This window comes from Oryctolagus cuniculus, chromosome X (assembly GCF_051225735.1).
Source record: "Oryctolagus cuniculus isolate XC-2025 breed Fujian yellow rabbit chromosome X, ASM5122573v1, whole genome shotgun sequence".
NCBI lineage: Eukaryota > Metazoa > Chordata > Mammalia > Lagomorpha > Leporidae > Oryctolagus > Oryctolagus cuniculus.
In genome coordinates this window covers 23,484,849-23,510,005 of record NC_142888.1, presented here as the reverse complement: position 1 = coordinate 23,510,005, position 25,157 = coordinate 23,484,849, and the positions used below count along the sequence as shown (strand labels likewise).

The following is a 25,157-nucleotide window of genomic DNA, read 5'->3' as shown; positions in this document are numbered from 1 at the left end:
TTAAAATTTTAACTGAAAAGTGATCCCTGTTAAATATAAGAGTGGGAATAAGAGAGGGAAGAGATGAACAATTTGGGACATGCTCAGTCGGACTTGCCCCAAATGGTAGAGTTAGAAACATACCAGGGGATTCCAATTCAATCCCATCAAGGTGGCATGTACCAATGCCATCTCACTAGTCCAAGTGATCAATTTCAGTTCACAGTTGATCACACTGATAGGTCTAAGAGTCAAAGGAATCACACAAACAAGACTAGTGTCTGCTAATACTAACTGATAGAATCAAAAAGGGAGAGAACAATCCATCATGGGAAGCGGGTTACACAGCAGACTCATAGAATGGCAGATGTCCTAAATAGCACTCTGGCCTCAGAATCAGCCCTTAAGGCATTCGGATATGGCTGAAGAGCCCATGAGAGTATTTTAGGCATGGAAAGCTAAGACACTCTGGAAAAAAAAATAAGACCTAAATGAAAGATCTCTGTGAGTGAGATCCCAGTGGAAAGAACACGGCCATCAAAGAAGGAGGTACTTTTCTCTGAAGGGAGGAGAGAACTTCCACTTTGACTATGACCCTGTCGGAATAAGATCAAAGTCGGCAAATTCAAAAGGCTTCCATAGCCTTGGCAACTCATGACTAAAGCCCAGGGAGATTACTGACGCCATAAACAAGAGTGTCAAATTGTTAAGTCAACAACAGGAGTCACTGTGTACTTACTTCTCATGTGGGATCTGTCCTTAATGTGTTGTCCAACGTGAAGTAATGCTATAACTAGTACTGAAACAGAATTTTATACTTTGTATTTCTGTGTGGGTACAAACTGATGAAATCTTTACTTAATAAAAAATATTTTATTTACTTTTCTTCCAGATTCTATAGTCAAATTCACCCTTTGTAAGCTACTGGACAAGGGTATAAAAAATGCTGTTTGAACCTATAGTCATTCCTAATTTTTAAAGACCCAAAAAAGTTCTTCTTTCCATCTTGGAGACACTATTTTGGGAATCCTTTGTAGCCAAGTAAGTGGGAGGTTACTACACACTCAAGATTGAACTAGTAGAAAAAATACAAACGGACTTTTCCTAGTGAGGACCAATAGATTCTATAGAATAATGTAGAACAGTGTATATATTATATCTAGAATCCACTTGGTAAAGCTTACAATGAATGTAAAGGAATTTTTCTTCCTTTGGCATGGGGGAGGGTGGTGGTGGAAGGAACTGAAGATATGAAAAGAATGCCTCTTACCGAGCAGGTATAGGTAGACCTCTGCAACATGGCTGCAGGCCAAGCAGCAAGGAGAATGAAGGGAGTAGGCTGCCCTGTGAAGGGGCAGGACTAATGAACTAAAAGCAGAACATACCTGATATCAAGTTTAAAATTCCCTTTCTGCAATTGTAATTCCCTGATAATCATTAAGCCTTAAACAACACAGCATTCTGTTTTGTGGAGTTTGAGAAAGAGGTCATTGTCCACAGTTTAGGGATAAAATGGATCACAGAATGGCTGTAACAGCATGGAGAGTCAGTTACTAAGATGCAGAGGTGACAGAAACAAAGCTGTTACGTATGTGATCAGCTAAGTGAGGGGACAAGAGACAATCACGACAAACTTGTGACACATGTAAATACAAACAGGGCTCTTCAAGCATACTGGGGGAGGAAACTGATCTCCAACATTTCCAAATAAGCATGTTCCTGGATCATTAAAGAGAGAAATAATGCAACCCCTACACCAATCACTAAGGGATGAAGAACAGACACATTTGAACTACATTATAGAGGTGCCTTTGTTTCTGAAGGTAATAAAGGGCGTCACCAGAAGGCACATGTAAGAACAAATGTGTACATTTGAACATTTTTTCAGTAGTTCCAGGTCACAGAACAAAATGAAAAGAGAACTGGTATTTAAATACTCCATTAAGTACACATGTATTTCCCTTAGACTAATATTTACTTACCTTATTACTTCAAAGGATCCCCTTCAAAACGCATCATAAATTTTATGTCCTAACAATTTTGTTTTATTGTTCTATGGGATCATTTTTGCCCTATTCTTGGATTTTGTAACTGTAGAAAGTTCGAGAATCTTCATATTATAGGCTCTCTATCCAACATTGTTTAAAGAGAAATTAGGTGACATTGCCACAAGTATCCTTGGTATTCACCTCTTCTATTAAAAACCCATGCTGAACTCCTCATAGAAAGTATTCCAGAAGAGAAAGCAAATGTTAGTATTTTTGCAATCCAATACTTCTGAACAACTTGGGAAATTTGACTTTTGGTTTTTTGAGATGAGGATGAGGTCGTGGGCAGGAGAGAGATTTAGTTAATGTATTTCAATGTGGACATCTTAGCTAGGAAACTGAAAAAGTCATAAAGGGATTGTTGTTCCCCCAAAGAATAAGAAATGAATACAAAAGGAAACAAGCAACAGTCTTAAAATAATAAATTAAACCATAAATTGGTAGCATTTCATTGTCAGAGTGACTCACTCCTTTTCCTTCCATCTCATCCTTCCATTAACAAAGGAAACAAGTCACCCTGACCATCTAGACTTCTTGGGTATCTATTTTTTCACTATCATATTTGTAGACATGTCTATTTAATCAAATGAGGAGGCAGGAAGCTTTATAACTGATATAAAAGATAGTCACAAAGGTCTTTGTTATGTGGAAGGATCGACAGCTAGGGAAACATTGGCACAGAAATAATATCTAACATTTATTTAGGATTTACTAAGTGCAAAGTAAGAGATAAAGCAGTACACATGTTATAACCAATAAGCAGAATAGCAAAATTCTAACCCATGCATTTTACTTGATGTGAATTCATATCCTAGCTATGAATTTCCTTATAATGGCATACATGGTCCTGAAGTCCTACATTTCATAGCCTTAGGGAAGTATCATAATTATTTACCACCCATTTAGTTTCTCTACCAACAGGATGTTCTGAGATTCTTGGTAGTACAGTAAGAGTAACAGAAGAGGTTATTGGAATAGTAGTCCCTTCCAATTGCTTAAACTTTCTGACTCAGGAAACTGAGGTTTCTAGGCTTATCTAATGAATAACACTTTGGCCTTAGCAAAGACAGTGTAATATAAAGCCAACAGCACAAACCTGGGAGGCAGCATGTCTTGGGATGAATTCTGGCTCTTCCACTTAATTGCTGAGACCTTAGGTTACTTAACATCTCTATGCCTCACTTTCCATATACCCAAGTAGGAATATTAATGGTACCTACTTTTTTAGGGTTGCTATGAGAGTTAAATGACAGAATCACCAAATCTCACAGGTCAAGGCCACACTGCTTCAGCACCTCATGCATGTAAAGCACAAGAAGGAATTTGTAACAAAAGATCAATGCACAGCACTTTCCTCTCTATTACTAGAGAAAAGTACTAATGGAATCTTTTGACTCTGTATAACAAAGGAATCATATGACTCTCTTAAAAACACGAGTGTCAAATCCACAATGAGATATCACCACACCCCTCTCAGAATGGCTATTATCCAAAAGACAGAAAGTAACAAATTCTGACAAGGATGTCCAGAAAGGGGAACTCTTACACACTGTTGGTGGGAATGTAAATTAATACAACCAGTGTGAGAAACAGTATGAACATTTCTTAAAAGACTAGAAATGGACTCTTCATATGATCCAGCAATGCCACTACTGGGTACATACCCAAAAGACATGAACACGTTGTATCTAAGAGATACCTACACCACCATGATTATAGCAGCATAATTCACAACAGTGAACTTACGGAAGCAATCAAGGACATCAACTAGAGGACATCATGTTGAGTGAAACAAACTGGGCACAGAAAGACAAATACCACATGTTCTGTCTTACATGTGTGAGCTACAATTAAAAAAGAGAAAAAGTCAAAAAATAAAAAAGGGAGAAATGCCTGTGTGTATCACTACTGCTGCAAATGTAGTTTTGCCAATCCTTGTCTAATATCTTAGTCATACAAATTAAGAATGATATACTAGTAGAGTTTTAATGATCTGTGATTATTTTAAAATTTGCTGTATGAGTGAAATGGACCTCTTTTGATTTGACTATTGTTTTTAGCCCTTGCCTATATTTTTACTTTTAACATGTTGAACTCTTTATCTAATGGAGCCTTAAGCCTTTGACTGTAATATAAATTTAAAATGTTATCTGAAAAGTTCATAAAGAGAAGTAAGAGAGAGGGAGGGAGGAATGGAGGGAGGAAGGAAGGAAGGAGGTATAATTATATTCTTCGAATTATATATATATGAACTACATGGAATCTGTTCTCTTTGTATTAATATCATATTAACCTAAGAAATGATGACTAGCCACGGTTGTTCCTCTTCCAGTCCAACTATCTGCTGTGACCCAGGAGGACAGTGGAGGATGGCTCGAGTACTTGGGACCCTGCACCCGCATGGGAGACCAGGAAGAGGCACCTGGCTCCTGGCTTCAGATCAGTGTAGTTCTGGCCATAGCGGCCATTTGGGGAGTGAACCAATGGAAAGGAAGACCTTTCTCTGTGTATCTCTCTCTCTCTCTCACTGTCTGACTCTATCAAATAAAAAAAAAGAATTGATGAGAAAAAAATACAAGTGAAGTCAGAAGTCAGGATCACCTGTGCAGGAAGCTACAGGGAAATACAAGAAAGTTTGCTGTCCAAATTCTGTAGCTTTGTGCTGAAAGCTCCAGTTAAGAACTGATTGTATCCGTATGGGGACATGGCTATGCAAACTTACAAACAAGTCTAATTATATCTTCCAGAGACTAACAGTTCAGCTGTGAGTAAATACCTTAAGGGCACAGAAGGGCTAGCCCAGATACCAAAATTATATATGTGTTAGAAGTTCAGAGGTCAGAGAGGTGGGAAAGGCTGATCAACTGGGAGAATTCTGGAGTTATACTAAGTTTTAGCTTAAGTGAAGCTACGCTTTATATGGTAGATCAAAGATGCCCAGAGAGGGCCTGGGATACTATAAGCAAGGGAAAAGATATAAGCAAAGGTATAAATGTGTACAATACTGTCAGAGGCCACAGATTACATCAGTTGCCTGGGGAAGAAGAGTCTATAGGGAGGGGAGTAGTGGGAGCCATAGTGACAGGTGGCAGTGGAGGCCAAACTGTGCAGGTAGCTTCTCCATGATTCCAGTCTAGCACATTGGTAAACAGCAGTTTAATACCTGATTACAAATATTTTGGGAAACATACAGGGAAAACTACTTCAGAAAATAAAAACAATAATGAGTCGTTAACCACAAACTCCTAGTTATTTGAATGGATTATTATTCCCTACTTAGATTTTTCATCAATACACAAGGGATACTAAGCCCAATGACTGAATATACAAAGCTATATGGACCACAAAGCATGTAAGCATTATCAGAATATCTTTTGATCAGCCAAATAATTGTTCTAGTCAAACTGTTCTAATCATTTCTGGGAATGTTTATCAGCAATATGTTCATTTGAAGCATATACATACATACATACATATATTCCAAAGAATTTGTGCCTACATTTATTGGTAACCAGTAAAGGACTCAGATATCAGCTATAATGAATACTTATTTTCTCTCTCAAATATACTAAAAATCACTCCCTTAAAATACTGACTGCACAGATACAACATTTTTCAGTGTTTTTAGTGTTAGCAACAGCATGGTTTTGCCTATGAAACACAAAAAAGTCACCAAAATGTTTCAGCCAATATTTAGCTGGAACAAGGTCCTCAGAAGGGGGAAAAAACAGAGAACAAATAAAGGTTCCATGCAGCCAATCATGTAAGTTCCACTTTACAAATAAATGCACCTACACCCAAAGAGTTTCATATGGTGGAAATGTGTTCTATCAATCAGTTAATGCCATGTGGCCCAGAACAGACTGTAGAAGGCCATTCTAGCTAGTGATGGGATTGGGGTTAGACAGCAAAGGTGAGCTTCTAGTCAATCAGCCCAAATACAGTCACCATTTCAATATTTAAGATATTGAAATCTAAACAATTGGCATTTGAGTATGGGAGACAGCTAGAGATGGGGCTTTGTTTCTCCCTCTACATCCTCTCCACGTAAAATCATAAAATATACTTTTCTAAGTGTCTTTGCTATAGCTTTTCACTCACCTACAGAGAGAGCAAAATGAGGTCAAACTCCTTGTTTACAGAGCTCAACCTAATTAAAATAAAGTGTTGTTTCACCTGGGGTTATTCATATACTTCCCACTCCGCCAGATACCAAAGGAGGAAAAGACTGGGAGTGCTATGAGTCATCAATATCAGAACCAAACCGTTTTTCTTGAACTAAGACTGCAATGACAAATCGTGCAGAGCAAAGGGTCTAAGGTTCCTCCCCTTAGCATTTCAATTCCTCAGAGTGTCAACTCCATGACTTGCCTTATGCAGAGATGGTAGGCATTCAAGGATCCAGAAGTTGAGGGGATTTCTCACCATGCCTGTGGTAGACACTGTAGAACGACTTTCTCCAAACCTCTTATAACAAACCTTGTCCTGCAAAAGCCAGAAAGCAAATAAACCACATTTCCAGATTCCTTTGTGGCTGAGGTTTCAGATGTGATTTAGATTCTACTAGTGATCTGAATTCCACATGATGACTGGAATAAGGAAGTGAACTTGGTGACAGACATCAGTGATTCTTATAGGCAGTGAGTTGGAGACATTGTGTTCCTCTGCAGAACACTAATGAAGGTTCCAATATCTATTCTCTATCATCACAGGGGCTGAGCACTAAGAAGCAGCAGGAGTGAAGCTCATCTATGAAATACATGAAACCTGTACTCTTCAAGTTAATAAAAATTTTAAACAGTTTAATAAAAGAAATATCCTATGGTATAACTGGTGGTACTCACGGCAAAGTAGCATCAAAAAAGGTTCACTTGGGGCCAGTGTTGTGGTGCAGTGCGTTTAGCTGCCACCTTTGATGCTGGCATCCCATTTGAGCATGGATTTGAGACCTGGTTGCTCCACTTCCAGTCAAGCTCCCTGATAATGCACCTGGGAAGGCAGCAGAAGATGGCCCAAGTATTTGGTGGGACTCTGCACCCATGTGGGAGATCCAGATGGAGTCCCAGGTTCCTGGATTTAGTCTGGCCCAGATCTGGCCATTGTGGCCATTTGAGGAATGAACCAGCAGATGGAAGATCTCGATCTCGATCTCTCTCTCTCTCTCTCTCTCTCTCTCTCCATTGTGGGCATTTGAGGAATGAACCAGCAGATGGAAGATCTCTCTCTCTCTCTCTCTCTCTCTGTGTGTGTGTGTGTGTGTCCCCTTCTCTAACTCTGGCTTTCAAACAAATAAATAAATAAATATTTTTAAAAGGTTATTTGGCCCTCCCCAGAATTTTAGAAATTATCAGCATCGTTTATTCATTGCAACAATAATGCTGCACAACAACCCAAAATTTTCAGTAACAGAAATCATAAGCATTTAGCTCATGAATCAGCAGAGTCAGATGACCTAAGCTTTGCTGATTCTGGCTGGATTTGCTTGTCTAAATGTGGTCAGCTGCAATTCAGATCACCCATACGGCTGGGGTCAACTGGCTGTCAGCCAATCTAGGATAACTATCATGATTTGGCTCTGCACCACATGCTTCTCATCCCCCAGCAGACTAGCCTTGGTATGTTCTCTTAGAAATGATAGAGAATCAGGAACAGAAGTAAAAAAGTGCAAATGCTTTTATAAGTCTCTGCATGATCATATCCACAAACATCTCATTGAACAAGTTACACAGTTGATCTCAAAATCAAAGAACATATAACTATTCTCCTTTAGCAAAAGAAAATACAAAGTCACATGTTCCAAAGGGCGTGGTCAGGGACTGAGATAATTAATGCCATATCCTTCATACCACCTAGTACCTTCAATTAAACCCTTCTGCTTAAACTAGGCAGAGAATATTTGTTTTCAATTAAGAAACTAGACTTACACAGCCACAATGCTTGACAATTGAACTTTGAAATTATAGATATATGTAAATATACACAGTGAAAATTTCTGGAAAAACATCAGTAATAGTTAAGAGGAGTTGCCCCTGAAGAGAGATACAAAAGCCTGAGGTAGAAGTAGTTCTAACATGCAGTGATTTATGCTCTTTTATGGTTGCATTACTCTTTTGGTGAAATATTAGAGAAAAATAGAAAGTTAAATAAATATGTCAATAATGAAATAAATTCCATGTGTAACCACTGGTTTTGTTCTTTCCTGTGCTGAGGGACTGTAGGGCTGGTTATAGACACAGAGATTCATGCTACTAGTCTTAAAATAAGATTTGGATTATTTGACTAAAAATGTACTACCAAGAATACATACTGATATAAATGATTGAATGGATAAATAAATGATGGAAATAGACAAATCTCCAGCATAGAAGAATCCCAAACAATTTATGCAGATACTTCACGCTCAAAGAGGTAGAACATAACTCCTCACTCCTTAAATATGGGCTATCCCTGGTGACTTAGTGTGCAGACTAGAAAGGGAGAAACAAAAAATTAACTTTACAGTTGAGAAACATGAAAAACACTACCTCAGCCAGATTATTAAAGTTAACATCAACAGTGTGTACCCTTGAGTCAATATGATGAGAATGACACTTCAGCTCTGTGGTCTTCCTCCGGAAACACATAACCACAGTCTAATTGTGTAAAAAACATCAGACAAATACCAATTGAGGGACATACTGTCAAATATCTGACCAAAACTCTTCAAAATTGTCAAGGTCAAGAGAAACAAGGGAGGTCTGTGACACTGTTACAGCCAAGAAGAACCTAAAGAAACATGAAGGTGTAATGAATGTATCCTGCATGGCATCTTGGAATAGAAAAGGCATATGAGGTAGAAATTAAAGAAATGTGAATAAGGCATGGGCCTCAGTTAATGAAAATGTATCCATATTGTTTTGTTTAACTGCAACTGTGCCATATTGATGTAACATATTAATAACAGGATAAAATGAATATAGGTATATAAAACTATGTCCTATCTTTACCATTTTCCTGTTTACCAAAACTGTTACAAAAATAAGCTTATTAAATATCCACTACTAGTTCTGGAAAGTCACTAAAATAATCAATGACTCAATCAGAAGGTATTGTGGATAATACAAACGACACCATGTAAACACCTAATTTTAGAATATGTGCTGCCGAAGCGAGCACCAAGTAAACACCTAATCAGGCTCATACAAGCGGAAATTTCAAACTGCAGCCAGGTGTTTGTGTAGCTCAGAGAAAAACCCATTCTAAGATCTACAGCTCGGTGTTGAATCCATCTGAGAGGGGCTATGGGATGAATAAAGAACTAGTACAGCTTATCTGCATAGTAATTGTACAGTACTAGCCAACTGCATGCCTGAGCAGTCTTACTTCATGGGGCAGTCAGAAAAATGTTTTTCCTTACGCTTTAAGAATGTGCTATACCCTATAATAAGTGTTTTTCCTTGAGGGATATGTGGACTCTACTCCCTACAGCTCACCAGAGTGGAAAGGCCTCAAATGGCACAAGGCTCATGGAGCCAAAGCTTACCCTGTTGTTTGGGACCCCCTAGAAAGTTTTTCTAAAGTGGATGACATTTAGTGGGAAAACATAGAGGAAAAAGGAGACTGATGGATTGAAGGATATGACCCACCACTCTTTGAAGGAGGTAAGATTTACTAATGAAGTATGGAGACATTTCTGCAGAGAAATAAAGAATAACAACTCCTCAAAGAGAAGATCTGTGAGGTAAGAGGGGAAACTAGGTGCATCCATGTTTCCCCATCGTCCATGAAGGGTTACAGTTAAGTGTTTTTCCTATGGACTATGGGTTAGATAATATTTGGTATTCACTTTAAAATTATTTCTCTCATTTGTTGCAATTTCCTTTGTCTTGCTTAGAGCAAGGTTCTCAACCTGGAGTCCATGATCTCCCAAGGATATATGGAGAGAATTTAGAGAGTCCATGAACTTGGATGGGAAAAAAAATTACATCCTTATGTTCACTGATCTTTAAATGAAATTTACAATTGTCTTCAAATGTGAATGTAGGCTATAAACCATAATACAATTAGTAGTACCTGTGACTATCACCAACAGAAATCAGATATTTTCGTATCACATTAGTTATTGCAAATATCATAAAATATACCTTTTAATTATTACTACTTTAAAATTTAATCCTCATCAGATCCACCACTAGATCACATTATTTAATAAGTTAATAAAGAAGTAACAGGGCCAGTGCTGTGGCACAGCAGGTTAATCTACTGCCTTCAGCACCAGCATTCCATATGGGTGTTGATTCGAGTCCCAGCTGCTCCACTTCTCATCCAGTTCCCTTCTAATGTGCCTGGAAAAGCAGTAGAAGATGGCCCAAGTCCCTGGGCCCCTGCCACCCATGTGGGAGACCCAGAAGAAACTCCTGGCTCCTCCCTAGCCCAGCCCGGGTCTTTGTTTCAATTTGGGGAGTGAACCAGCAGATGGATTATCTCTCCTTCTCTCTTTGTAACTCTTTCAAATAAGTAAATAAATCCTTAAAAAATAAAGGAAGAATTAAATATAGGGGTAGGCAGTGCAGTGTGGGAGGTTAAATTGCCATTTAAGACAACACCTGTATCCCAAACCAGAGTGCCAGTTTGAGTTTAAGCTCTTCCACTTCTCTTTTTTTTAATCTTTTTTTAACTTTTATTTAATAAATTTAAATTTCCAAAGTACAACTTTTGGATTGTGGTGGCTTTTTGCCCCCCATAACTTCCCTCCCACCCACAACCATCCCATCTCCCACTCCCTCTCCCATTCCATTCACATCAAGATTCATTTTAAATTATCTATATATACTAAATTGATCTTCTGTATATAAAAAGTACAGATTTCAACAGTTTGCACCCACATAGAAACACAAAGTGTAAAGTACTGTTTGAGTACTAGTTATAGCGTTAATTCACATTGAACAACACATTAAGGACAAAGATCCTACATGGGGAGTAAGTGCACAGTGACTCCTGTTGTTGAATTAACAAATTGACACTCGTTAATGGCATCAGTAATCACGCAGGACTCTTGTCATGAGTTGCCAAGGCTATGGAAGCCTTTTGAGTTTGCCAACTTCAATCTTATTTTTTTTTTTTTTATTTTTGACAGGCAGAGTGGACAGTGAGAGAGAGAGACAGAGAGAAAGGTCTTCCTTTGCCGTTGGTTCACCCTCCAATGGCCGCCGCGGCCGGCGCACCGCGCTGATCCGATGGCAGGAGCCAGGAGCCAGGTGCTTTTCCTGGTCTCCCATGGGGTGCAGGGCCCAAGCACCTGGGCCATCCTCCACTGCACTCCCTGGCCACAGCAGAGGGCTGGCCTGGAAGAGGGGCAACCGGGACAGAATCCGGCGCCCCGACCGGGACTAGAACCCGGTGTGCCGGCGCCGCTAGGCGGAGGATTAGCCTAGTGAGCTGCGGCGCCGGCCCAACTTCAATCTTATTTAGACAAGGTCATAGTCAAAGTGGAAGTTCTCTCCTCTCTTCAGAGAAAGGTACCTCCTTCTTTGATGGCCCATTCTTTCCACTGGGATCTCACTCACAGAGATCTTTCATTTAGGTCTTTTTTGCCAGAATGTCTTGGCTTTCCATGCCTGAAATACTCTCATGGGCTCTTCAGCCAGATCCGAATGCCTTAAGGGCTGATTCTGAGGCCAGAGTGCTGTTTAGGATATCTGCCATTCTATGAGTCTGCTGTGTATCTCGCTTCCCATGTTGGATTGTTCTCTCCTTTTTTATTCTATCAGTTAGAAATATCAGACACTAGTCTTGTTTATGTGATCCCTTTGACTCTTAGATCTATCATTATGATCAATTGTGAACTGAAACTGATCACTTGGACTAGTGAGATGGCATTGGTACATGGCACCCTGATGGGAATGAATTGGAATCCCCTGGCACGATTCTGACTCTACCGTTTGGGGGAAGTCATCTGATTGGTTCTTCCACTTCTGATCCAGCTTCCTGCTAATGCACTTGTAAAGGCAGAAGGTGGTGGCCTAAGTGCCTGGGACCCTGCTACCCACACTGGAGACCCATATAGTGATACTGGCACCTGTCTTTGCCCTTGCCCAGCCCTGGCTGTTTGTGGGTATTTGGGATAATATCTCTCTCTTCCTCTCCGTCTCCCTCTCCCTCCCTTCCTCCCTTTCCCACGGTTTTTTCAAATAAAGAAATAATTTTAAAGGAAGTAAATATAATGTTATACCCTAATTTTGTTTCAATATTCTGATAACTGCATTTAAATTCAACTTATTTCCTTTTGTAATCCAGTGTACTTGATTTTTTGTACTTAAGACACTATTCTGATAAGAAAGCCATAGGCTTCATCAAGGCATTTATGGTGAGGCAGGTGGTACAGTGGATTTAGCTGCCACTTGGCATGCCTACATCCCAAATAGAAGTGCTGGTTCAAGTTCCAGCTCCTCATGTCTGATCTAGTTTCCTGCTAATGCACCTGGGAAAGGAGAAGATGATGACCCAAGGATTGGGTCCCTGCCACCCATGTGGGAGACCCAGACAGAGTTCTTGGATCCTAGTTTAAGTCTGGCCCAGCCCCAGTTCTTGCAAGCAATTGGAGAATAAACCAGCAGATGGAAGATCCCAATATGTTTCTCTCTTTCCCTTTCTTCTTTTCAAATAAATATATAATATGTAAATATAAATAAATATACATATTTAAAGGGATCCATCCATGGCACAAAAAGGGTTTTAATGGTTATAAACTCTGGCCTAGAATTTACAAGCTGGTACAACTTTAAAACTTTATGTGGACACACTGTTAAGGAAAGTAAACAGTGTGTAAAGAGAAAGGTCATGTCGATAGCCTCTCTACTGACTACCATCGCCTAACACACACACACACACACACACACACAGCATAGAAACAAGGAGGAATATAGCCTACAAATACTGTACTAAACACAATGATAAAGAATCAGATGAACCATGTACAGCAGAGAACATTGGGCTCCTCTGGACACACAGGAACCACAGGTAAACAGATATAGCAGAGGACACAATACAAACTTCTCCTTTCCTAAGTATGTTAGAGCATATGCCTCTTAAGGGCCTTAAGGAAAACTGAGTCTTTTACTCTGCCATTCTAATTGATTACAATATTGACTACTTTGCAACAGAAATGAAAAAAATACATTACATGATGAAAAACACTGACTCTAAGAACCAAAAGTTCAGAAAGAGCGCTAGAGGAGGCTTTCACCAAGGACATCCTTTGTAAGTACAATGTCTTTGCTAGCAGTTTTCATTTTTAACAGGATTTATTTGTTAATTTGAAAGGCAGACTAATGGAGAGGGAGAGAGAATAGTGTTTTTTTTAAATATTATATAGGGGCTGGTGCCATGTCACAGCAGGTTAAAGTTACAGCTTGCAACTTGGCCATTCCATATTGAAGTGCTGGTTCAAATCCCAGCTGCACTGCTTTTGATACAACTTCCTGCTAATACATCTGGGGAAGCAATAGATGATGGCTCAAGTACTTCAGGCCCCTACCATGCATGTGGGAGGCCAGGATATAGTTCCCATCTCTTGGCTTCAGCCTGGCCCACACCAGGCTGTTGCAGTCATTTAGGAGAATGAACCAGTGAATAGAAGACAGACCTTTTTCTGTCTCTGTCTGTCTCTCCCTCTTTCTGTGTGTCACTCTACCTTTCAAATAAATAAATCATTTAAAAATCTCTGTTGCATTTAAATAAATTACAAAGACTAATAATAAATAAGCCTTTATGAAGCCATCACCCAATTTGGACCTGGAACATTACCAACACCAGTGCATCTACTATATGTTCCTAGCTTTTCCCATGCCTGAATCTCCAGCATTAGCCTGAACTTTAGGTTTACCTTGCTTTGTAATTTGTCAAATAGGTATGAGTACTAACAATGAATTTTTTAGTATCTCTTATCTCTAAGCTTTATAAAAAATGATACACAACTGCACAAATCTTCAATGATTTAGTTTTTCCCCCAATATTTTGTGGACAATGAGCATCTGTGTCCTTGCATATGACTGTGGTTAAATCACTTTGACTCTATTGAAATAATGCATATCAAATCTACTTATTTCTTTTTCTACCACTGAACAATTAGGTTAATCTAGGATTTTTGTATTATGAATCCTGTTGCTATGGACATTCCTAAGGAAAATTCTTGCTTCACATGCAGGAGAATTTCTGTAGGAATTAAAGTTGTAGGGTCATTGGGGTAAATAAATGTTTAAGTTTACAAGGTAGTGACAACCTGTCTTTCCCAAAATGAAACAAATTTACAATCCAATCAACAAAGTATGTGAGTTCTTATTGTATTATCAGATTTCTTAATGTATTGTTATCTTTGTACACCAAGGATAATAAGCTGTTTCATCATATAAAGGACATAAATGTGCTAGCAAGTAACAAAGCTTTATTAGTACAGCTTAATTCAAGGTTATACAATATCTCTGCCGGAGTTATCCCTGGAATACAGATGCTATGACAAGAGTCTGCACGGGGGCTGGTGTTGTGGCACAGTGGGTTAGGCTGCTGTCTGCAGTACTGGCACTCCATATGGGTGCCAGTTCAAGTCCCAGCTTCTCCACTTCTCATCCAGCTACCTGCTAATGCACCTGGGAAAACAGTGGAGGCTGGCTCAAGTGTTTGGGCCTCTGCATCCATGTAAGAGACCTGGAGGAGGCTCCTGGCTTCAGCCTGGCCCAGCCCTGGCTATTGCAGCCATTTGGAAATTGAACCAGTGAATGAAAGATTCTAACTTTTTTTTTTTAAACAGGCAGAGTGGACAGTGAGAGAGAGAGAGACAGAGAGAAAGGTCTTCCTTTTGCCGTTGGTTTACTCTCCAATGGCCGCCATGGCTGCCGCGCTGCGGTCGGCGCATTGCGCTGATCCGAAGGCAGGAGCCAGGTGCTTCTCCTGGTCTCCCATGCGGGTGCAGTGCCCAAGGACTTGGGTCATCCTCCACTGCACTCCTGGGCCATAGCAGAGAGCTGGCCTGGAAGAGAGGCAACCGGGACAGAATCCGGTGCCCCGACCGGGACTAGAACCTGGTGTGCCGGCGCCGCAAGGTGGAGGATTAGCCTATTGAGCCATGGCGCCGGCCTTCTAACTCTCTCTAATTCTGACATAAATAAATAAAATAAAACTTTTTAAAAAATGAGTTTGCATGCAGGTATTTCATTTGCAGAAGTGAATCCAAGGAGTAGAAGTAGGGAATTTGCAAAAGGGAAAACAGAAATCCAATTCAGGAGTATACCTTTGACTTGGCCACAACTATAAACAATAAAGGCTTGATCTTGCTTAGATCCTCTGGGAACTTCTTGGGAATAAACACCAGTGAAATGAAGCTGATATTTATTTGGCCTTGGAAGAAGGAAACATTTATGTCTGGATCCTTTTCCATATTAGCCAAGGGTATATTCTTGGGCATTTAACTACCTGAACATTACATAATACATACTTGTGGGTGCCAGGGTACTCCAATAGGACTCCATGTTGAAGGATCAAAGAAGTCCTGGTGTGGAAAGTGAGACATTCACTGTAAGACTAAGGGAAGGCACTGTCTGGTTACACCTGTATGAAGCTGGTTACTGGACCAGTGGCTTAGCTAAAAAGATGAGCCACAAGGATGTGAAGTGAAGCTCAAGTTGTCCAAAAGATATAGCTACTGAGTGGCAAAGATGAAAATTGAGGATACCTATCATGTTCAAATATGAGGCACTTGGTACTAATATGTAAGCACTGTCAACTGCTACCCAATAGCCATCCCTACCTTTCTTCTCTTCTAACAGAATGCCAATTAGTTCCAGTAACAGACAAAGAACACTGAAGTAGATCTGACACAATAGCTCCATGGTACCATCACAGGCCCAGATTTCTTCTTCTACCTTTCTTTTCTACCATCTTCAATGTTAGTTTATATCTAGTAGGTAACCACACCATGGTCCAAGATAGCTCCATCCATTATGACTACATTCCAGACTAGCAGCAGGAGGAAGCACAGGAGATAAAAGGGCCTTCATCCCAGATAAGTCAACTCTTTTTACTCAGGTTTTCTAGAAGTGCCACACAACACAGTTATCTCACAATGGCAGAAATCAGTCTTAGGTTCAAAGTTGAGTACAAGAGATGGAGACTGGATTGCATGGCTACCAGGAATAAAACTGGGATCCCATCACTAAAGAAGAAGGTGATAAGGGATATTTGATGGCAACCAGAAGTCTCTGCCATAGTAGTCATTTGATTTGGGGCAAGTTTTTAATATACATGTCAGTTTTCTAATTTATAAAATGGAAATAACAGTATTATCTCACAAAGTTAATATGAGGACTAAATAAGATAATGTAAATAAAATTGCACACTTCCTGGTATGCAGAAAATGCTTTACAAATGCTCTGGTGAATCATCAGCATCAGGGTCTGGCATTGAACCAGTCCTCACATACAGATCTTATCAATGTCCCTGAATTTATCAGGCATGAGGGTGCTGCTAGGTGCTGACTCACACTCGCAACACTCATAAGTGTTTAAAGCCAGAGTGGTGGCTTAGTAATTTACAGTGACAAATGTAACTGTCAAGCAGACCAGACACCCTGACCAGGTTATTCTCTCCCTGAAGGCAATGAACATGTGGCATTCTATGGTTGATTGCTGAGCATGAAATCAGGAAAAACAGAATTCACTTTTTTGACAGGCAGAGTGGACAGTGAGAGAGAGAGACAGAGAGAAAGGTCTTCCTTTGCCGTTGGTTCACCCTCCAATGGCCGCTGCGGCCGGCGCACCGCGCTGATCCGATGGCAGGAGCCAGGAGCCAGGTGCTTTTCCTGGTCTCCCATGGGGTGCAGGGCCCAAGTACTTGGGCCATCCTCCACTGCACTCCCGGGCCACAGCAGAGAGCTGGCCTGGAAGAGGGGCAACCGGGACAGAATCCGGCGCCCCGACCGGGACTAGAACCTGGTGTGCCGGCGCCGCTAGGCGGAGGATTAGCCTAGTGAGCCGCGGGGCCGGCCAATAGCATTGAGTTCTGATAGCCTGTTGAATCCATCTCCACAACTGAGCTTTTCTTATCTGGTGTTTCAGATATTCAGGCCAGAAACACAACAGATAACCTCTTCCCCTGGACTGTGCTACGAGGTGCACTATCAATTGCTGGGAAAACTCATCAAAAATGTGAAAAATGTAGAAAACCCTTGAGGGAAAACTCAAAATACTTATGGCATTAGTAAATCTATTCTAAAAGGAGGTCTTATATATTTGGCATAACTTTAGAAAAGTGTAAGAGAAATACATTAGCAAGATCTGTTCTTTTGATAACAGCAACAGCTTCAGCAATGGGGCAGCAACAAACCTGATTCTATATTTGTTTAAAATATTTATGTGATTACAAGTTGAATATATTTTTAAGGTTAAAATGGAAATATTTTGGTTGTTTCATATAGATAGAATACTGAAAATTAAAAACATAAAATGCTTTAAATTGAATAGGAAACATACACACACATACATACACATATGTATGTGTGTGCGTATATGGGAACTTCAAAAAGTTTATGGAAAATTTAATTAAAAGATAAGTTTATCCTTAGTATAGGGTTAATCTTATGAGTATAAAGTAAACTGAAAGTAGATCATTGTAAAAATTAAGAGAGGGAATAAGAGAGGAAGGAGGAGGGAGGGTGGGAGCATGGGTAGGAGGCAGGGTAGTGTGGGAAGTATCACTATGTTCCTAAATCTGTATATATGAAATACATGAAACTTGTATACTTTAAAATTTTTAAAAAATTATTAAAAAGATAAGTTTATTTTGGTGCATTTCTGAAACCCATGCACAGTGTTTTCATAATGCATATATTCCATGGGCTTTTTGAAAAGCCCTCAAAAACATGGATTTCATAATTTTTGTATCAAAATAAATATATTTTAATTTCATTTTTCATAAACTTTTGGAAGACCTCTCATGTGTGTGTATGTGTGTAGCAGAGGCTAAAACATCCACAGAACATGAATGTTGCTGATTTAATTCTCAAAGAGCAAGAACCGTGTTTGCCTCATCTGTAGTTATTTGGGGAGGAGATGCTGTTTGATATAGCTCACTGTTGGACTCATGTAGAAACAATAATGTGATTAAATTTAAAATAACTTACAATTTATGTGTTTTGAGAAATTTGCAATACCCCAAGATGATACAATCTCTAGAACAGCTAATCCTTTTTTTAAAAAAATACCATCTCAGAAATATACAGCCAGTCTCATTAAATCATCTTCGAGCTGGTAGAAGAGCAAACTGCAAATTAGCTCTGTGATTGAGAAGAAACATGAATAGAGACAAATGGGCTGACATGTAGCCTCTGTATTCATTCACCTCTATTTATATAGGAGATTAAAAGAAATCCCACTACAGCATTTTTTCCCATTTCCTCATCCTTTGACCTATGAACTGAAAAGCAATTAAGCTTGGAAAAAGAAAAATGTAGTACTATCAGCGATTAGGAGAGCAAGTATCACTGGTAAACATCACACATGATGTGAGGTTGATTTGACTTATCCAATACTGTAAAATTTCAAAGTGTCAGAGATACCTGGTTTCCAAAGTATCATCCCTAGGCCAGCAGCATCAGCATCACCTGGGAACTTGTTAGAGATGCATATTCTTCGTCTCTACTCTAAACCTATAGAATCAGAAGATCCAGGGCAACATTTCAGCAGTCTGCTTTTCCGTTTCTCCAGGATTATTCTGATGCCACTAAAGTTTGAGAATCACTAATCTAGACAGAACTACGCTAGTTAAAAGTATGTTCTGTGAACCAGCAGCATGGGCATCACTAGGAGCTTGCTGGAATCACAGAATTTCAGGCTCCATCTAGATTTACTGAGCAAGAATCTGAATTTTAACCAGGTCTCCAGGTGACTTGTATGCCCATTAAAGTCTGAGAAGTGCTATACTTGTTCCATGGTTCCTGTCACGAGCAGATTTGTGTCCGCAATTCTCCAAATTTATATATGTTCAAGTTCTAACCCCAAGGATCTCAGAATGTGACTGTATTAAAATGAGGTCCTTAGGTTGGGCCCTAATCCAATATTACTGTGCCCTATATTATAATAACAGATTAGATGGGGCCGGCACTGTGGCGCAGTGGGTTAAAGCCCTGGCCTGAAGCGCCGGCATCCCATATGGGCACCGGTTCGAGTCCCAGCTGCTCCTCTTCCAATACAGCTCTCTACTATGGCCTGGGATAGCAGTTGAAGATGGCCCAGGTCCTTGGACCCCTGTACCCACATGGGAGACCCAGAAGAAGCTCCTGGCTCAGCACAGCTCCAGCCTGTTGTGGCCATCTGGGGAGTGAACCAGCGGATGGAAGACCATTCTCACCTCTCTCTCTCTCTGCCTCTCTGTAATTCTTTCAAATAAATAATAAAATAATAAAAAAACAGATTAGATATGCACAGAGGAAAGACTATGTGAAATGATACAGAGAGAAGACAGCCACGTGCAAGTCAAAGGGAAAGGCCTCAGAAGAAACTAAACCTACTGATACCTTAATCTCAGACTGCCAGCCTCCAGAATTTGGAGAAAATAAAAGGTAAAATAAATGTGTTAGTTCATCAGTCTTTCATGCTTTGTATAACACTCTTAGCAAATCAATGCAGTTTCCAAACCAGGTGCATGTTGGAACAGTCCAGAGAGGTTTAGAGATATTGAAACATAGGTCCCATTCCCAGAGGTACCAATTTAAGTGACCTGAGAATCAGCCCACAAATTTGCATTTTAAAAAGCTCTCCAGGTATTTTTAATGTGTAAACAAAGTTGAAAACTGCAGATAATCTACTCCTTTTTATTTTTATCTTTATTTTTTTATTTTATTTAAGGTATATAAGTTTCATGTATTTCATATATACAGATTTAGGAACATATCTAAATTTCACCAACTACATTTCAGTGTCTTGATACTTGCTTATCTAATTTTCTACCTTGATGTCCCCAAATCTGGCTCCTTATGCAACTATTTAAATAGAGGACTCCTACTGGGAAAGAGTCAAGAATCAAAGCTGGAATGGGCATTGTGGCACAGTGGGTTATGCCACCACCTACAATGCCCGTATTCCCTGTTTTAGTGCCTGATTTGAGTCCTGACTCCTATGTTTCTGATCCAGCTTCCTGCTAATGCACCTTGGAGGGAGGAGATGATGGCTGAAGTGCTTGGGCCCCTGCCACCCACACAAGAGACAATGCTGAGTTCCTGGTTCCTGGCTTCTACCTGGCCCAGCCCTGGCTGTTGTGGGCATTTGGGGAATTAACTAGCAGATGGAAGATATTTTTTAATTTTTTCTTTTCTTTTATTATCTCTCTCTTTCGAACTAAATGAAAATAATAAATAAATATATGGGTAACTTAAAAAAATCAAAGCTGACTATAATACACTCTCTTCTACTCACCTGTCAAATTTTAAGTTTTTGTGTGTATGCATGCACGTGCTATATGCCAGAAAACACTGTGAATATTTATTTCCATATTTATTTTGATAGTGCATCCTCCACAGTAAAGCTATGAAGAAGGTCACAAAAGGAAAATCTGTTGACCTAAATTGTCAGTACCCACTACCTCCCCCTAGGTTCTTTGTGTCACTCTTATTATGTTACCCTCAGGACTCCTGGGATCCAAATTAAAGACTCTTAGAGTTTTGTAAATCAGCATTTCAGGGAATACATACCAAACCACTAATCAGTTTTCTCTTGCCTTGTGCACTTTTTCCATGTCCTTGTGAAATTTTGACACTCCCAAACTCAACAGTCTACTCAAAGGGCGACTATTAAATTTTAAATTTTATCCTAGGAACTGGAGGGTCTGACTTATACTTAATAGAATGGAAACCATATGATATTATAAACATGTATGCATATATATGTATTACATGTATATATGAATGCTAGCTATAATCTCTAAAAGTTAATACACTTTACAAACACGATTACTTGGCATACTTAAAATACCATATTCCTAGCAGAGAAAATCTGTTTTGAATGTGATTTTCTACCTGAGTTAATTTTAAAATTTATTTTAAAAATATATTTGAAGGGCCGGCGCCGTGGCTCAATAGGCTAATCCTCCACCTTGCGGCGCCGGCACACCGGGTTCTAGTCCCGGTTGGGGCGCCGGATTCTGTCCCGGTTGCCCCTCTTCCAGGCCAGCTCTCTGCTATGGCCAGGGAGTGCAGTGGAGGATGGCCCAGGTGCTTGGGCCCTGCACCCCATGGGAGACCAGGAAAAGCACCTGGCTCCTGGCTCCTGCCAGGATCAGCGCGGTGCGCCGGCTGCAGCGGCGGCCATTGGAGGGTGAACCAACGGCAAAGGAAGACCTTTCTCTCTCTGTCTCTCTCTCTCTCACTGTCCACTCTGCCTGTCAAAAAAAAAAAAAAATAAAAAAAAAAAAATAAAAATATATTTGAAAAGGAAAGCGAGAGAGAGAGACAGACTATCCATCTGCTGGTTCACTACCAAATGCCCACAACAGCCAGGAGTGGGCCAGACCAATGCCAGGAACCAGGAACTCCATCTGGGTCTCCCACCAGGGTGGTAGGGACCCAAGTACTTGAGCCATCACCTGCTACCTCCCAGGGTATGTATTATCAGGAGTCTGGATCAAAAGTGCAAAGTAGTTGGGACTTGGACCAATATGGGATATGGGCATCCCAAGCAGCAGTTTAACCCTCTGTGCCATAAAACTTGCCCCCTTGATTAATATTTAATATTGTACTTGGCCCAATGTTTGATAATAGTCACAGATTTAAATAGATCTATTTTGTGATAATCTAGCAGACTTTCTGGTGAGCTCCCCAAAACCATACCCGACATTCCTTCTCTTGGCTGCCTTTCCATTACAGAAACTGAAAATCTTGATACTTTCCCAGCATTCCTTGCAACTAAAATCAGCTTTTAGATCTGCCTCAGATGTGGCCAGTGAGCTAAAAGGGAGATTTTGTTAGGAAACTTCGGGGGCAGAGATTTTCTCTCAGATGAGTGAAAATTTCTTTTAGGAATATACTCTGCCCCTTTCCTGCCCGGTTCCTATCTTTGATTATAGGATAGGACAAAATATCTGGAACCATTAGAGCCATTTTGAAACCAAGAGGGTAAGGTACTGTTACAGAACTCTGCTACTGTTAGGCTACAGTGATCACCTGCTGTCAGACTTCTCTATTTGTTAAAACCATGTTTAGTTGGCTTTTCTAGTACTTTTAGTGAAAAATAAAAACAAAAACTCACAATGAATATACAGATATTTTTCATATACCAAAACCTCTCACTTAATTTAGAACTCAGTGTAGTCTGAGGATCCACACCTTAAGTATCATTGGATGTAAATAATTACTTTCTAGAAGTGAAGAGAAAGCATGCCCAGGTGGTATTCATGGAATACAATCTGCACTGTCAAATTCACTTATTCATTCATTTTTAACAGACTTCTACTTTACTAAGCTCCAGGGATATAAAAATGAATAACATTACCCCTGTCTTCAAATAAATTTTATCTTGAGCAATACTAGTATGTAAATCAAGAGCGACAGAGTAGTAAGAGCTATGATAAAGGTACCTAGAGGGGAGCAGTTATGTTATCAATGACGGGAAGTATTACTCAGTTTGGAGGGATTCTTGGGAAGAGCATTGGAAGATAATCATTAGAGATTCCACTCAACTCTAAAAAATTATCCCTGTCATCTGACTAAACATATAAGGTTTTATTAATTTTCCTTCTATAATCACAGGCTATAAATCAAATGACAATTCAGGAAAGAGCAATTTATAATGGAGGACTAATCAAATGCCAGAAAAGATCCTCCCCATCTTTTTCCCACAAACGATAAAGATATGGTTGAAGGGGGAGTGCTTTTATCCCATATTAGCAGGGATGTTTCTTGGAACAGACTAATTCTGTGCTGTGAATTAAGACCACCTGTTAACACTGTCTCAAACCAAACAATATTGATGATGAAGCAATCAGTTGTCAACATGGACCACAAATTCACACATTCCAAGAGGTTCTCTCCTCTGCTACTCTTAAGCAAAATCGACAATAACAATTAGCACACTTTGCCACCTAATGATATAGAAAGGGGACATCCCTCCCCCACACTGAATTTTTCTAAAAGCAGTTTAGTGAAATACCCCCACTCCCTCCCCCTCCCCAGGAAGAAAAAATTAACACGCAGCTTTGCATTGTTAAATCCTTATAAGAAACAAACTAGGTCCTCATTGATTCCCTTGCAAAGGAAACAAGAGGTTTTTGAAGCATCTCTGAGAATAGAGAAAATAACACCATCAGCTGTCTCCTCTGGAATACAATACATTTAAACGATAAAATATTCAATACAGTCTTTTAATGAATTGTTTCAGTATCATGACATTCACATTGATTGTGCCTCCGTAACGTTTTGATTTAGTCAATGGTGATGAGATGGGTTTGCAACACCTGCAGTACCTTACAGCTCTGGCATGTCCTGGGCTGGGGAGCGTTGTTCCAAGATCCCAACTCAGGCTACAGTAAAATATCTGCCACCTCGTCGAAAATGAAGAAACCGCTCTGGCAAAGGATCCCGGCTCAGCCCTACAGCTCTCCTGTCCCCACCTCTAAGAATCGCCCAGGAAGAAAGTGGGGGAGGAGGGAAACACACGAAACAAACCAAATACTCCTAGCTCATAAACGCCGCATCCAGACACTTAAAGGTCCCTGAGAATTAAGACTACTGCCCCAGAGTTTGGTTTGTCTGGGGTCTGAGCATGGATTTGCTCTTCTCTGCTGCGTTTTTTAAAATCTAACTTTCTGTCTTCAATGGAGAGAACCAGAGGGAGGAAGCCAAGGCAGAGACACACACTGAAAGACCCCCTCCCGCCGAGTCACCTAAGCAAGAAGCATCAAAAGATGAGAAACTTACCTGGCCCTCAACTAGACTGGAAAACGTTTGGTCCAGCCTCCGGAAGGGGTCAGCCTGCAGGGAAGAGACATGAAGCTGGAGGCGAAATGCAGACCCCAGGCAGGAGACGAAGTCCTGCTCGGAACCCAGGGGAGCCGAGTGACTCACGCGCTCGCTCGGCGCCCGCCTCCCCTCGCCGCGCGCCCTGTCTCCTCCCCGCCCCCAACAAGTACCGGAGCCCAGCGCTGGGAGGCGGTCTCCAACCTCCCCTTATCCACAGGGCTCACTGCCGGACGCCCCCAGGGGGCGGCGCCAGCACCCAGGCTGTCACAGCCCTCTGCTCCAGACAATCGCCCGCCGCCACCGAGAGCTTCCGTCGTGGATTTCCCCCTCCCCTTGACCCGCACTCCGTCGCCACTGCAGGACCCGCTGCCCCTGAGCTGCCTGTGTGAGCTCAACGCATTTTCCACATACCACCTGGACACCGAATTGCCAAAGCCCTCCCGCAGACTGTGCCAAGCCTGCTCCACGATGCACAAACCACCCCAGGACGGTCCACCTGCCCTGCACGTCCCTTCACCCCAGCCATCCTCGGTCTCCCCCTTGTGGTGGCGTCAGAATCCACCCAGCCCAGAGACAGGCACAGTCAGCTCCTCAAGCCCACAGGTGTATCCACAGATGTCTCCTCTCTCTGGACCCTACCTTACAGGGCCTTGATACCCTCCATACTCACCCTATTCCCACCCAACAGACTTTCCACTTAACCTTCCATAGTTGGTGTCTATACCCAGGGTGCACCTACTGCCCAGGACAGCCAACACACAAATTACTTACACCTCCTGAGATCCCCTGTCCAGAGAGGAGAAGGGAGAGGGGGAGGCTTCAAGTCCCTATCCTCTAATTCCCCCACGGTCCCGGAAAAGTTCTGGGGTGATGATGGCACCCTGGTGCAGGCCAGGGGCACCCTCCTAATCTGACTAGGTGTGGGAAGAGCAGCCAAGGCTCTACCCAGGCTGGAATTTCTAGTGATGCATCGATGGGACAGTCAAGGTGCCCTAGGGTGCCAGAACTTGAAGAGGTAATAACTCCAGCAAACATGGCTTGGGACATGGCATTTCCTGAGGGAGGCATCATGTTCCACTGTGGGGGTAGGGGGGTGGGGTGAAAAGGCCACCGTTCTGCCTCTATCATATCAAAACTGGGAGGAAGAGCGTGTA

The 25,157-nt window shown here is 41.0% G+C and overlaps 1 protein-coding gene across 13 annotated transcripts in view; it reads right to left on the bottom strand.

Annotated features, from left to right (window-relative positions):
- The window catches only part of SYTL5 (synaptotagmin like 5), a 280,881-nt gene extending 255,979 nt beyond the window's left edge, over window positions 1-24,902 (bottom strand). The window contains exons 1-4 of one of the 13 annotated variants that reach the window (XM_089324968.1): window positions 24,415-24,902; window positions 23,962-24,015; window positions 18,613-18,702; window positions 6,399-6,512 (exon numbers count right to left, since the gene is read on the bottom strand). The gene's annotated coding sequence lies outside the window, so the exon portion shown is untranslated. Of the gene's footprint in view, window positions 1-6,398; window positions 6,513-6,871; window positions 7,017-18,612; window positions 18,703-23,961; window positions 24,388-24,414 lie in introns of those variants that run through there. The other 12 variants (XM_089324966.1, XM_089324967.1, XM_089324969.1 and 9 more) reach the window with 12 other exon arrangements.
- Window positions 24,903-25,157: the final 255 nt, after the last annotated feature.